The sequence below is a fragment of the Anastrepha obliqua genome, chromosome 1, assembly GCF_027943255.1.
Source record: "Anastrepha obliqua isolate idAnaObli1 chromosome 1, idAnaObli1_1.0, whole genome shotgun sequence".
NCBI lineage: Eukaryota > Metazoa > Arthropoda > Insecta > Diptera > Tephritidae > Anastrepha > Anastrepha obliqua.
This window is the reverse complement of record NC_072892.1, coordinates 59099551-59114426: the sequence shown is the minus strand read 5'-3', so window position 1 is coordinate 59114426 and position 14876 is coordinate 59099551. Positions and strand designations below refer to the sequence as shown.

General features: G+C 33.9%; 1 protein-coding gene across 3 annotated transcripts in view; it reads right to left on the bottom strand.

Moving 5' to 3' along the window:
* Positions 1-14876, bottom strand: part of LOC129253396 (atrial natriuretic peptide receptor 1) — a 119533-nt gene that overhangs the window by 58694 nt on the left and 45963 nt on the right. The window lies entirely within an intron of this gene.

Here is a 14876-nt window from a genome sequence, read left to right as displayed (position 1 = left end):
ATTAGAAACGTGAAATTTCGGTAAGACTGCTTTTGCTTTCTTTTGTTTTATTTTTAATAATTTCCTATAAAAATTAAGTTCTTTCTAAAATAAATATAATATAATATAAATCAAAGTTTAAAACTTTGTGCGAGATTTATAAAAATTCAACAAATTTTCACTAAAGTTTTGAAATTTTTTAATCAGAATTTATTAAATTAAATTAGATAATAATAGAACATGTTTGAAGTGCCCAAAAATGTTCGTTGATTTTTGATAATTTTTTCCAGAGGGTGTTACGAATTTGCTCCAGATAAAAAATGTCGGACATTCTGGGTATGGAGTACACATTTTTTAGTTAAAAAAAATAAAAAAAATTTTTTCACGTAAAACTTTTGTTTTACCCTTTGATATACCTTTTTTGACGTTTGTAAAGGGAAATTGAAAGAGGAAATCAAACATTTTATACCAAAGTTATAAATAAGTGCATTTTTTTCTATCAAAATTCAATGGTAATTTTCAATACTATTTTAATTAGGTTTACTAGTTGCGGGAGATATCAAGTCTATGGCATCGATTTCATATTCTTTCATGTTCTCGGTGGACATTATTGAGTACTCGAAGGCAACCGAGTGAGTTATGCATGCACTCTAGTTTTTGATTCTATAATACTAATATAGTTTATACCCAAGAATGATAGAAACAAGATTGCGCTCATCAGAGAGTGCATGACGTCACTTTTGCCAAGTTGTGCAGTATTGCCAACTATTTGCTCTTCACAATAAATTTAGTGCTTTTTTATACCCAAAATGCGAAAATTTTTAAGTTTGGCGTTTGTTTCTTTTTGTTTTTAATAATAAAGCTACCGAAATTGTAAGTTAAAAAAACGTATTATTAAACAAAAGAATTTTTAAAAAGGTCACTCTGAGAATATTTTTGTGCTAATGCAAACTTGTTGATTCTTATAAAGTTTGATATTTTGAAAGTGCAAATTTAATTTTTTGCTCCTTTTAAGTTAATGCAAGAATATTACATGTCCCCCTCTTAACTCTTCTTAGCATTGAAAACCTTTTTACACATTTAAATAAGCGTTTGAATTCACTGAATCCGAATTAAAACCATAGAGCTCTAATCGTTTCGTACGGTCCTCAATCCTTAGCGGGACATAGGGCATCAAGAGGTGTATTCACAGTAAAAATAAGCAACAAAATACCAGAAAATACTGAAAAAACCATAACAACATTTTTACAGAAAGAGTGTCTTATTTTGTTACTTAACCTGAAATATAGCAAATAAGTCGACGCACATTTTAAAGACAATTTGTCACGCATATAAAGTTCTTTAAGTAGTTCAATAGAAGTTTGGTATTTTATGGTCTTTAAATGGGCATTTGAGTGCATTTTTATATCCAAAGCTAGGCAACACTGCAGTAGCGAGAGAGAGATTTGACTGCTGAAAGCAGAAGAACACCAACAACAACTGCAACCGCGGGCAATGGGACCAGATGTTAAAAAAAGTAAAGCTAAATAAAACTGAGTGAATTATTGAACTAATTAAAAAAAATGTATATTTTACAAAATTATAAACATAATTTTTAATTAGAAAAGGCTAGAAAAATGTCACGAAGAAAGAACTAAAACTCCGAGGCTAAATAACAAAAACAAAAAAATGCTAAATCAATTAAGAAAATGGTAATCTGGCCATACTGGTGCTAATACGACGCAACTCATTGTCAAATTGATATGAGCAAATTTGACAGAATCAGCTAACGTTATTTGGGATGTGTTTACACTAATTAATTGTGCTCAAGAAGAAAAGTACTGACTACAAGGTTCGATAAAACATCTGTTGGTTCATGTAATATTAAAACAATTACGAGGTAGATATATTTTGGTTTTTTATTTTTTAATTTAACGTTAAGGAAAAAAATTAGTTTTTGCAGCACTTTTTTTTTATCTATTTATATATTGGAAAATTCGTCAAATTAAGGTGTGATTTTTTTCAACTTTGGGAACCCTGTACTGATTCACATAAAGAAATAAAACACAATTTTTTTATTCTTTTTCTACGTGATGTCTCTCGATCGCTTTAAAAAAAAACTTATTTTGCTAATGTGTATCTTAATTGATTTTTTTTATAACCAGAATCTTCCACAATTTATATAAAACAATTATTTGTTAAGAATGACCTTATTGTCAACAGATTCTGTGTATTTACCGTTAACGCTATAAGCGTTCAAAGTTATCAGTGGCCATTGAAGCTTTCAAAGTGAGGAAAAGAAGTTCGCACTGGTTCAGCGACTTGACAGATAAGATTTTAAGTGCAAAAGTGTTGCCACCCCGATCACTCGGTACTAATTTTCAATACATACACATTTATGTGTCCACAATAATAGCACCGCGATGTATTGCAAAGTTTTGACTATTTATTTATTTTTTTGATTATGTGCGTCTTGATGTTGTTCCACAAATGGATGGACCTATAGTTTTAAGCCGACTCCGAACGGCAAATGGTTTTTATGAGGAGCTTTTTCATGGTAGAAATACACTCGGAGGTTTTCTATTGTCTGCCGAGGGGCGAGAGCTATTAGAAAACACTTTTTTCTATCATTTTGGTGTTTCATGCTCGGAGATTCGAGCCTACGCACTTATGAATGGTAGTCACGCTCCAAAAAATTAGGCCACGGCGGCCGCCGTTATTTTATTTATTTAATTTTTTTATAAAAATTAGCTCATACTAAAAAAACCGTATAATTCAAAGTTTCAAACTTTGCTCAAAATGAAAAAAATAATAATCAAAAAATATTTAACAAAGTTTCAAACATTTTAGTCAGAGTTTTTAGAAAAATAGTTGCTTAAATTGACGCATTTCTTTATATTCAGAAAATGCACAAGACTGCCAGCAAAAATAAAATTAAAAAAAATCAACACGAGTTTTTAGCCACTACAAACTTGCGCATTCTGGCATGTTCTATCAAAATTTAAGTGGTACAAAAAATTTAATAAGAAATACATATATAAATAGTCAAAACGTTGCAATATGTCTCGCGACTAGTGTTATTATGAACACAAGTGTATGTGCAATCTACAAAGTATTTTAAAGTCGTCGGCGGCCCAACGCAATACGAAAGGAATGCAAGTGAAATAAGGGACAAAAAATCAGTAAAAAATTCAATGGTTCTTGTATCTAACCAGGCCTGAATTGTTTGACCTTCAACTTTGTTGGCGCACAAAAATGTTCGAGTGTATATACAAGTACATATGTATATGTGTGTACCTGTGTGTGTGCGTTTGAAATCGTAAGTTATTTTGTTTAAGCAAGTGCGTTTTTGGCAGTTTTAAAAATGTAATTGCTTGTTTTATGTCTGGTAAATAAATATGTTTGAACGTATAACGACTTTGAAATGACAGCCTCGTGTTTATTGACATACCTACAATTCACGAGTATTAATAATAAATTATAAATTTGAGATGTGAATCCGTTTGTTGAAATTTTCAATTTAGACATCATTGGGCCTCTGCCTTAGCAATTTCGAGCGGTATTTTTCAAACTTTGAATTGTTTTTGATTCCTTCATATAAACTCTATCTTTGACATAAGAGTTCCATTGCGGCCTAATATCGTGAAATTATTCTTCCAGGAGAATTTCGTTTGCCAATGAAATGTTGCTAAGATATATCGATATCGAAATCCGTTGATGGAAAGTGCAAATAATTGTGTTCGCTATGCAAATAATTTGTACGAATTATCACAAAATTAGCAAGGAAGGGGAAATTGAGAGAGCAAAATTATATTTCATTTTGAGGGGAAGTTGCAAATGCTTGCTGGACAAACAGCTTGTTGGCAGGTTGCATTTTCGCCGACAAAACAACTTAGTTAGACAAATTTTTATATATTCAAATAGATAAGAATGAGCAAATCACTCAATGGAGTAAGTAAATAAATTTTTATCCCTTTATCTTTACGGCGGTCACCGAAATGGTTTGTGCGTGACTATCATTCGGAAGTGCACAGGTTTGAAACATCGGGTACGAAACCAAATAATAGAAAAAATATTTTCTAATGACAATCGGCAGACAATAGCAGCTCTCCGCGAGTGTATTTCTGGCATAACAAAAAAATCTTCAAAAAAACCGTTCGGAGGCGGTGTAAAACCGTAGGTGCCTCCATTTGCGGAAAACATTAAGACGCACACCACAAATAGGAAGAGGAGGAGCTCGGCCTAACCACTAAAAAAGCTGTAATTGTCATATATATATAAATATATATATATTTATTTGATTGCAAAAATTTAAATAAAGTATACACCAAAAATTGCATTCATGATCGGAGCTCCGTGCAGTTGTTTACTACAGTCATGTATCCTACTGTAGAAAGACGACAGTCCAAAATTGGGAACAGTGCGGGTACACATTTCTAAAAATTTCATCACATTAAATAATTTTGCCCTTTCACCGTGAAGTTAGCTGTGTTAAAATCACGCGTACGCGTAAAAATGTCCAAGTATCTCTCTTTAGAGGGCTGCACATCTTTCATCGAAAGATTCAAATGGATCCGAATGAATTCAAGATATTCTGATATTTGTCCATAAGGTGGAAAATTTACTGACAGAATTTGGGTTGCAATCAGTACCTAGCCTGGGGCTGGGAACTTCTAGGTTAAATAGGGCTTGATGTAATATCTCAATGTTAGTAGTGACCGTCAATAGTACTAATATGAACTACTCCTAAAATACATAGTAGGACACAATCGATTTTTTAGGTCGAAGTGTCGGCCATTGGACGCACTAAAAATACAAAGTTATTAATATTTTTATCTCTCTTCGGGAGTTTAAAGTCTTTAAAGTTCTTAGGAATTTTGTTGCTAAATTATTATTACTGGACGTTTACACGAACGTACATAATTTTGATATGTGGCAATATTTACTCCCTTGACCTACGGCAGTCGGATTAATATCCGGCCAGGGACTGCCACTGCACCAACATGCTCCATACATTTGTGGAGAATGTGTATGCTGCGACAACAACAACAACTGAACCACATTTAATTAATTTTTTGAATCAACATTTTTATCAATATTGGACTATGTTGGACGATTAGAATAAGGAAAAAAAATTTCGCATATTCACTATTTTTCGAAGTTTTTAAATATTGTTTTTTTTTTAATTTTAGTACATTGCAGATTTTCTACTTAACAGTTGGAAAAAGAGACACCATCCAGCTGTGACAATAAAATAAATAAACGCTGCTAGAAAGGAAACTCGATCTCAAACGAACCCTGCATGTTTTTGACATTTTGATGCTCCTTATGTTATTACTTTCTAAATTTTCTTCCTGACACGTTAAAACGAGAGTAATATCTGATTTTGAAGACTCTAAATAGTATTGCTTGCCATATCTACTAGCCATTTTTACTTTTGAATGTCGCTAAGGTTGCTCCAATTCCTTTTTTTCCCGAACAACAAACTTTTTTAAATTTATAATTTTCTGAATATTCAAAACCAATATTGCATTTTTTAGGTTAAAAAATCTGAGAATCCTGAGCAACCAGAGCAATTATGTCCCCGAATATAAACTGTCGGCCGCCGTAGCCGAATGGGTTGATGCGTAACTACTATTCGGAATTTGGAGAGAATTTAGGTTCGCGTCTCCGTGAAACACTAAAATGAAGAAAAAATGTTTTTCTAATAGCGGTCGCCCCCTGGCACGCAAAGCTCCTCATAATAACCATTCGTCGTTCGGAGTCAGCTTAAAACTGTGTCCAATAGAATGTCAGCACAAAATTAAATAACGTCCATTGTCGCGCTTCTAGCTCCCAGCTACATGTCACGCAGTTCGTCCTTTCTGCTTTTCTTTCTCTTGCTCTTCTTCTTTTCTAGTTTTTCTTGTCTCGTGATATCCTAATGTACAAAACGTTGTTGCTGGTCTAAAGCCACTAACTTGAATTCGTCATGAGTTTTGCGGGTTATACATTTCTCCAGCCGCTTAAACTAACAATTAAGGAAGATAAGATATTTGATTTCCTATAGGGAACATAAATACAATACAAAAAATTTAACGAAAGCTGCTAATCGTATGGCTGGTCGGACACACAAATATTTTTCTCTATATTTTTATGTGTATTAGTAATGTTACTTTCCTGTTCCTTTTCTCCTGGCTCGCTAACTTTAACTTTTTGGGGTTGGCCGCGGTTTAGGTTTTCTGTGCAACCGATTTTTTTTTTTATTTTTTATTTTGCACCGAATGTTTGCAACTCATTAAAATCGCGTTTGGCTTCATTTTTGGGTTATTATTTTTTTCTTTCATAGTTTAGACCTAAAGCTGTTGAAGAGAACAACAATTTTCTAATTTTGTGCATATTTTTCACATATGGACATTAGGGTACATCACTCTCCATACTAAAACCAAAAACAAAAAAATCGGCGGTGTTCTTTCATCGAAATTCTTTATATTTTAATATCTCCACCAAAATATTTCAGAAAAGTTTTAAGAATTACGTGAACTGAACCGATTAGGAAGTACTTCCGAAAATTGGATCATTATTTTGATGTTGTCGATAAAACTTTCTAACGTTTTTAAGCAAATCTTTAAGACCCAATACTTCTATCATCTAAACGCTTTTTTGGAAAAAAATTTTGCAAAACTAGTTTTTTTTTTAATAGAAAACTCGATTTTTGAGGTATTTTTAAATCGGGCCAGCTACGTAAATTTTAGTGTTCCGAAATAGCTTCGCAGAAGGCTTAAAATATAATAAATTTTATAATTTTGGTAGAAAACCTGCAACTTCTTTTGACGACCTACCCTAATGTACATACATATGTATGTAAGTATTTGCATCTCAGCTAGCTTTATTTATTTTTGCAACGAATTTAATTGAAATCTACATATTTGTTTCCATGTTTATCCACAATTAATATGCAAATATGAACGAGTATCAGAAGTCATAATGACTTCGCTGTTTTTTCCTTCACATTATAATTGCTTTCGCACCTTAATTTTATTCAAATTCTTTATTTTTCTGTCGATGAATGCCCAAGCTAAATATATGCTAAATATAGAATTACCTACTGAAGCTCCGTTTTATTTTTGGCGTGCGCATACAGGTGCGGTCAAGTAAATAGTAATGCGTTTAATCAACAGCGAATGAGAGTCGCTGCTCTTTGTACATATTTAGTTCGTATTTCTGCTTGTGAATTTTAATGTATAAGTAAGATGGCAACACTGATCGCAAGTCGAACATTGGCCTAAGAAGTTTACCTTAAATTTACCATTTCATGATGTGAACCAAAGAAAGACCAATTCACTGGACCAAAGAAAGATTTCTTCGATATATCTACGAGTGAATCGTTAACCCCAACATTTTGTGCTTCAAAAGCGCAGAGATTGGTCATAGAAAAACAACAACTAAATAAAGTAAATCTGTTTGGAGTCTTTATTGACTTTGAAAAAGAGCTCGACCGCGTGTCTAGAAATCTCGCGTGGCCAGCATTAATAAAGCACGTGATCCCGGAAACCATCATTAAACACGTCATTGACACCATGCATCAAATAACTACCCAGGTAAAATGTGCGAGTGGGCTAACCCAAAGCTTTAACGTTAATGTAGGCGTACTTCAAGGCTCATCCTTAAGCCTTCTTCTCTTTAATCTGGTCATGGACATCCTTACGCGTGAGTTCTAAGACAACTTCTCTTATATGTTGACGATGTAGCCCTTCTCGAAAGCAAGAAGAAAATCTGAACCGTTGCGTTACCGTCCTTGAATTGAATGGGCTACGAGTAAGCTGGACAAAGACCGAAGCAATCAAGTTTAATTCTACCACAGCGATTTCTGAAAGTCCTGCTCGTGCAATAAATAACGCCTCCCTCAAAATAGTTTATAGCTTTAAATACTTGGCCTCGCATGTCAGCGAAGATGACAACTTCGAATAAGAAATTGCTCACCGAATTCAATGTGGATGGTAAAGTTGGAGAGCAGCCTCCGAAGTCCTCTGCGACAAGCAAATTCCACAAAAATTTAAAGGTAAAATCTACAAAAGCATGATCAGACTGGCAATAACATGTGCACCCAAGTGCTGGCCTGTGGACCAGCAAATGCTGAGGTGGGCCAGCGGCGTTACACTGCTGGAAAATATTCCAAACACTTTTATTCCTGGTAGTGTGTTTCCTTATATTTGGGTGGAAAATCACAACCAGCGATTGTTCGTGAGCCCGAGCATCTTAAAGGAAATAAAGTTTTTGTTTATCGCACCATTACTCGTTGCAATGATACTGGTAGCATCGCGAAACGTCATGGAGGTGGTTATCAAAAGACTGCAACGTCACGTGAAATGGTTCAAAAAGTTAAGAAGCGACTCGAGCGAAATCCCCGCCGAAGTGCCAATTAAATGGCAAAAGAACTGAAAATATCTGACCGTAGCATCTGCCACATACTGAAAAATGATCTCAAAGTCAAGGCTTACAAGATCCAAAAGGTGCATGATCTCACACCAAAGCAGCAACAAGTCAGACTTGAGAGAGCGAAGGAGTTGCTTCGCTTGGCCGAAAGCAGTCAATTTCCGAACATTGCGTTTTTTTGGCGAAACATTTCTTTTTCAAATTGAGCTATACGTAAACTCCCAAATCGATAAGCTTTATTTGACCGATCGTTCATACAAGAATTTGAGTCATCGATTGGCCACCAGGAGGCTGCACCCGTCACAGGTAATAGTTTGGGCCGCTGTAACCGCAGATGGGCGCTCCCAAATCGTTTTCATCGAGACTGGCGTCAAGCTAAATGCAAAACATTATCGATGGATTATTCACTTTGGGCCATTTTGGAGAGAAAGGTCCGAACTAAAAGATTCATCAGTTTCGAGGTGCTGAAAAAAGCCATTGCCCGCGAGTGGGCCAAAATACCCGCAAGTCAGATTCGGGCAGCTTCCGATTCGTTTTTGGACCGTCTCAAAGCCATAATCAAGGCAAAAGGTGGTCATATTGAGCAAAAGGAAATTGATTCTTAATTTTGAATTATTTTCACACATTTTTTACTTTGAATTAAATAAAAGTAATTTTCCAAACTAAATTTATGGCCTTTTTAATTGGTTACACTTCGAGTGCCGGACCCTGTCAACAAATATATCGAATTAAGTTACATTGAAATAAATTGGCGCAATTTAATTAGCTTTTATTTAAAAAAATCGCATAAAAAGTCAAGTTTCTTATAATTGATGTCTTGACTGGATGTACTATAGTGCTATTATTTTTATTGCAACTGTATATAAAATATAACACAAAACCGTCACACATACAGCTTTGGACCAAGCTATACATGTTTTCCTTTAGATCATTGCTAGTTCTGACACTGAAAGCTCTGTGCCGATCAAAAATGTGTATGTCAGTTGGGACTTTATCTTTGAAGAACGAAATTAATAACTTTACGCGTGGACGGCGTTGACAAATGTTGCATTGCTGGTGCTGCTCTAATTAAAGGTGGTTCAAAAGTGATGGCATCCTTGTCCAATTTTTTTCGAAAATGCTGCATGAAATATATACAATACCATTTTGGCCAACGGTCAATGAAGAAGTTATATTTTCCCCGCTAAGCTTTCATTTTGCAGTCTTCAATTTGCATTTTTCTTGCTGCTTTTGTGACACCAGTTGACTGCCTCGAAGTTTTGTCTTAACTCCGCTGGTTTTTATTTTTGTCATAAAGAATGGAATTTTAGAATACCATAAAGATGGATGATATGAAACGAACGTCGCCTGAATGCAAGAGATAGATAATTCAAGATGACGGGGAATTGGTATTGAAAGAATGTTCCATTTTGAAGCCATCGATGCAGCCGGTTGAAAGAAATTCTTATTCATAAATAATGCTCTCTATCTAGTGATAATAAATAAGAAAATAAGAACAAAGAACGACCCGAATTGGGGTAGAACAAGTCATGGGTTGTCTCCCTAGACAATGCGGCGGCTCATTCAAAACAACATTTCCTTTATTCGCTGAATTTAGCGTTTTGATATTGTTCCGCAAATGGAGGAACGTACAATTTTAAGACAACTCTGAACGGGGAATGCTTTTTTATATGAAGCTTTTCCATGGCAGAAATACACTCAGCGGTTTGCCATTGTCTGTGGAGGGGTGACCACTATTAGAAATAACTTTCTCTATCATTTGGAGTTCCAAGAATGGAGATTCAAACCTGTACACTGTGAAATTTAAAGTAAAAGGAACAAGGGTTGAGCCCTTAGAAAGCTGTGCAATAGATAGCGGCATGCGCCATGAAGGAGCTGGGAAGAGATTTTCAACACTGCTTTGAATAACGGAAGATAGGTACAAATTGTTGTAGGGATATCTTTAATATAAGGTGGCATAAAAATTAATCACCTTATCGGAAAATTTATAATTTTTGCTATTGGCTGCTGCTATACCTGCGTACAAGTAAAAAACAAAAATATTTCCATTACATAAAATTATTATTTTTTAAGTAAAAAACTTATTCAAAAACAAAATTGGACAATACAATAGCAATTAATACGACTTTATGATATAGCTAAAGCTTCATCTATTTGGTCTAAAAGAACTCAGATTAATTTTTTTCAACTACATTTGTTTTTATGCGAAAAATATTTATTTTTTGGTATATAAGACATATTTCAAATATAAACCAAATGGTATTTAAAACCAATTCTGCGGAAAACGATACATCTCTTACGCCTATGTTAATTGTTTGCTATTCTTAAGTCTATAGTAAAATAAATTATACGTATACGTGGATGTGTGTACCCGTATGCCATTTGAATAGAATTGACAGCTCATTAATGTTGATATTTATGGTATTTGCATTTTCTATAAATTATAATTGAAAAATATGTTAACGCGTGGCTTATTCATGTCAACGACTTGTTGGTTAAAATTCAGAGGGTAAGCAATACATGTAAATTTATGCTGTACCCAGCAGGAAACTTTGAACTTGTGAAACAAATTTTTAGTTTAGAATTCGTACGTTTTGGATAGTTGCGAATCATCTCCCTACTCAATTTGAGAGTAGCGCTGACTGTTTGCACATTTGCCCTTGTCATTGACGAAATGTAAAAAAAAGCAAGCAATCACTTTTCTCGCACAGTACAAACACCAAACATTCCTCATAAAGCGTGGATAATGCTGCTGCAGTAACAGTTCTTGTACGAATATAGATTTGGATCTGACGGCTGTACTACTTCAGTTCGAATCAACCTAGGGGTTGAACGAATCAAAGGTGGGTTGATTATTCGAAATCAATAAATGTGAACAGGATCTCGTGATCAATTTGAGTTTTATCAAAAAAAATTACACTTCATTATTAGATCAATAAGCATAATCATTTTCTGAGTTTTATGGCGTTGTTCAGAAAAATAATTATGCATAGAAACTATATTTTTTTGGTCAAAAATAAAATTTTTGATAAAAAAAAACATTTTTGAAAACTCATTTCGCGAGTAATATTTTTTCGTTCTGAAATAATGATTTTTTGTGAGCTGTTTATGTTGTTATTATTTAATCAAGAATAATGACATTTTTTGAGTTTTATTGTTTCATCCTGAAATAATGATTTTTTGTGTGTTGTTTTTTTTAATAAAAAAATTTTATCTGAAAACCAAATTTTCGAATGCTATTTTTTCGTTCTGATCCACAATAATCTATATTTTGGGAGCTCTATTGTTTTGATCAGAAATAATAATTATTTTTTTAGTTTTATTTTTTGACCAGAAATAATCATTTTTTTGGGAGTTTTAATTTTTGATCAGAAATAATCAATATTTTGAGAGTTTTATTTTTTTTTATCAGAAATAATCATTATTTTGGGACTCACGTCATCTCATCTCATGAAACGTATGCCTTTGTTCCATGGAGCTTGAGTTTAAGTCTTGACGAAACTACCTTCAGCCCAATCTTATGTTATTTTAAGAGCGAGGCATACAACTATCGAAACTATGGAAGCCTTTCATTTTTTTCATTGAAAATTTATAAATGATGACCGTGTGACAGACACTTCTGAATGACCCAATTGTAGTTTAGAAATCATGCAATGAACTTCAGAAAATGTAAATGTATTTCAGTATAGTCAACTGTACTTTAAGACAAATATTGCATAGGGTACTAATAGTTTACATTTGTTGAATCTATAACCAGTTGCGAACTATCGAAATGGAATATAGAGTATACCAGTTCATTTCTGCTAAATTTATTACTCGATCGAACAATTAAAGAAGTGGTATAATTAACATAAGACATGGAAATTAGAAATAACACGCGTTAGTGGCTTTCCCTACAGGACATAGTGCAGACTCCGTTTGCTATTGTGAATTCGAAATGCGCGTAGCGACTCAGATAAATAGATATGTTAATGGTATTTCGCCTGTGCCAATTATGTTTAGAAAATTAATGACTTTGCAGAAACCACGCACAGATAGAGATAAACAATTTTTTCTTTCTCAGACTTCAGCACAGAACGGGTGTTGCATGGAGTTGTAGCTTAATAAAGTAATGAGTAGTGCATACTCACTACCATTGCAGAGAAAATCTGGACTGGTGAAAGAAATGACCAATTCAGAACTACTTGGATTTCAGCAATTATGGACTACTTAGCTACTTACGCAGTAAAAAAGTTATATCTGCCTTCAAACAGTGTGTGACAGTTTTAAAGTCGAAATCCAATATGACTACACAACCAGGGAAGGAGGGATGCGGTAGCAGTGGAAATTCGCGATCTCCATTTGCCAATTCTGCGCAAATTTTATAATTCATCAAAAAAGAAAAATTGAATGAAAGTTTCGTTTCCATGTAAGGATAAGGTTTTTAACAAAAATTTAGATAAATGGGAATTTCTTCTGTTCCATTATTGATATAACTTGTGATTGGTTTTTGGTATAATATTGGTGCTTTTTCCATTTGTTTTTGTTAAAATTTTTTATGTATTCCATGCGCAAAATTTTACATGAACCGTCATATTTAGTACCCTTGCTATCGATTTGTGATCAGACCCGTAGTTTGCAGTTCTAGAGTCCATATAATTTTATTTTGACAAAGTGTAAGTTTCAAGTCACTCCAATTGAATTTGAAAAATCCACTTCCCGCAGAAAGTGGAATTAACTCGTGAAAATTTTTGTGCAATGATTTATTACGATTTTCGAGACAAGAGTGTATTGATCGATCTACTTCAACTTTAGCCGTTGAAGTACCACATTTAGCCACTGTGAAATGCTGGTACAATGAGTTTCAATATGACCGTCGATCCTTGTAAGATGAATTTCGTGACGATTTTTGTACCAGAAATTGATCTTGAGCGTCAATTGATAATGCAAGGTCGTCATGTGACACATACTGAGATAGGGGAAGTCAAGAAGACTTATTCTCGTTAGATATCGCATAATTTGACATCTGCGGTGATTCAAAGCACATCTATGACACCATAACAGGTAACAAATCTTGCATCTTTGCACCGTTCAAAAAACGTCCATGACATCGTGACAGGTGGATCTATGCATAAGAGCCGGACACAAACAGCAATCGCCAGTGTGAATTTTCCAAGTCGAGCTTTATCCGACAAAAGTTGTTCGCGGAAAAAACAGCTAAAAGCTAATGATCGGTCGGATAATGGAGGACAGCTGATCACCGCAGAGTAGTTATCCTTTACCAAGGCAATACGAGCTTTCTCGTATCTTCTTACACAAATGAGTTTTGAGAACTCAAACGATCAAATTAACGGGTGACCCGCTTTACAGTCCTGATATGTCCGTAACGATTTCATTTGTTATTAAATAAAAAAAATCGATATTTACGTTTCTCAACGTCTGAAAAAACTATTGAAGTCTTTAAACAGCTGCTTTTAGAAGTATCCACTTCTGAGTGGCAAAAGTGATTTGCAAATTGATTCAAGCGAGGGCAGAATAGTATTGACTTCCAAGGAGAATATTTTGAGCAATAAAGCAATAAAGCTCGGCCCAAAAAGGGTGTAAGCACAAATTACATATATATATAGAAGTAATTTTTAAGGTAATACGGCGTCTTTGAAGCAGCAGCAAAACAAATATATTTTTTTATTTCTATTTATACATTGACTAGTTATCTATTCTATTCTACTTATTTATATATTGGTTATCTATCTATTAAATAGCAGCTAGATAAAAAAACAACAAAAAGTATTATAAAATTGTACAATACTAAAATGCCTACGCCCATTCATAACTGATCACCATAGGCGGCAGAAAGATTAAAAAACTGGAACTCGACATAGTTCAATCAATCAAAAAATAAATAAAAGTAAATTTTGCCAGGCACACGTGTTGGACTTTGACCGTTAGAAACACTTACTAATAAGTAAATATGAAAGTATCTTCAGTTAACGTTTTTGCAAGCTGTGCTAAATATAAAAAAACGTGAGAACGTGAGAAAACCACTAAGAGGCTGAGATAAAATTTATGAGTATTCATTCATAAAGATTAGACTTTCTAAATTGTAATGTATGTATGTAATTAATCCAGCACACGCGCATAGCAAAAATTAAAACTAGAAATACAATGAACTCCACTTAATCCGTTTTGTTGATAACTCTGAATACTGAAATAGAAGATAAGGTCGCGCATAATTGAATAATTCGGTTAAGCAGAAAAATATTTTGGTACCAAAATTTGAATTTATACCGACTTAGCGTTATTTAACTGAGCCACTGATGCATTAAGGTCAGGTGGTCTCTTTTAGCTTTTACTAGCATTTTATGTTTTTTTTATGTATTAGGAATGCACAATTTCGTCAAAGCCCGAATAAAATAATAAAGGGTGGGGTTTAATCAAAAGGCTGCTTACTACCCTTTCTATTTTACTATTGAGAGTTTCCATATCATTTCACGCTTGAGAGTAAGGAAATAAACTGAAAACTT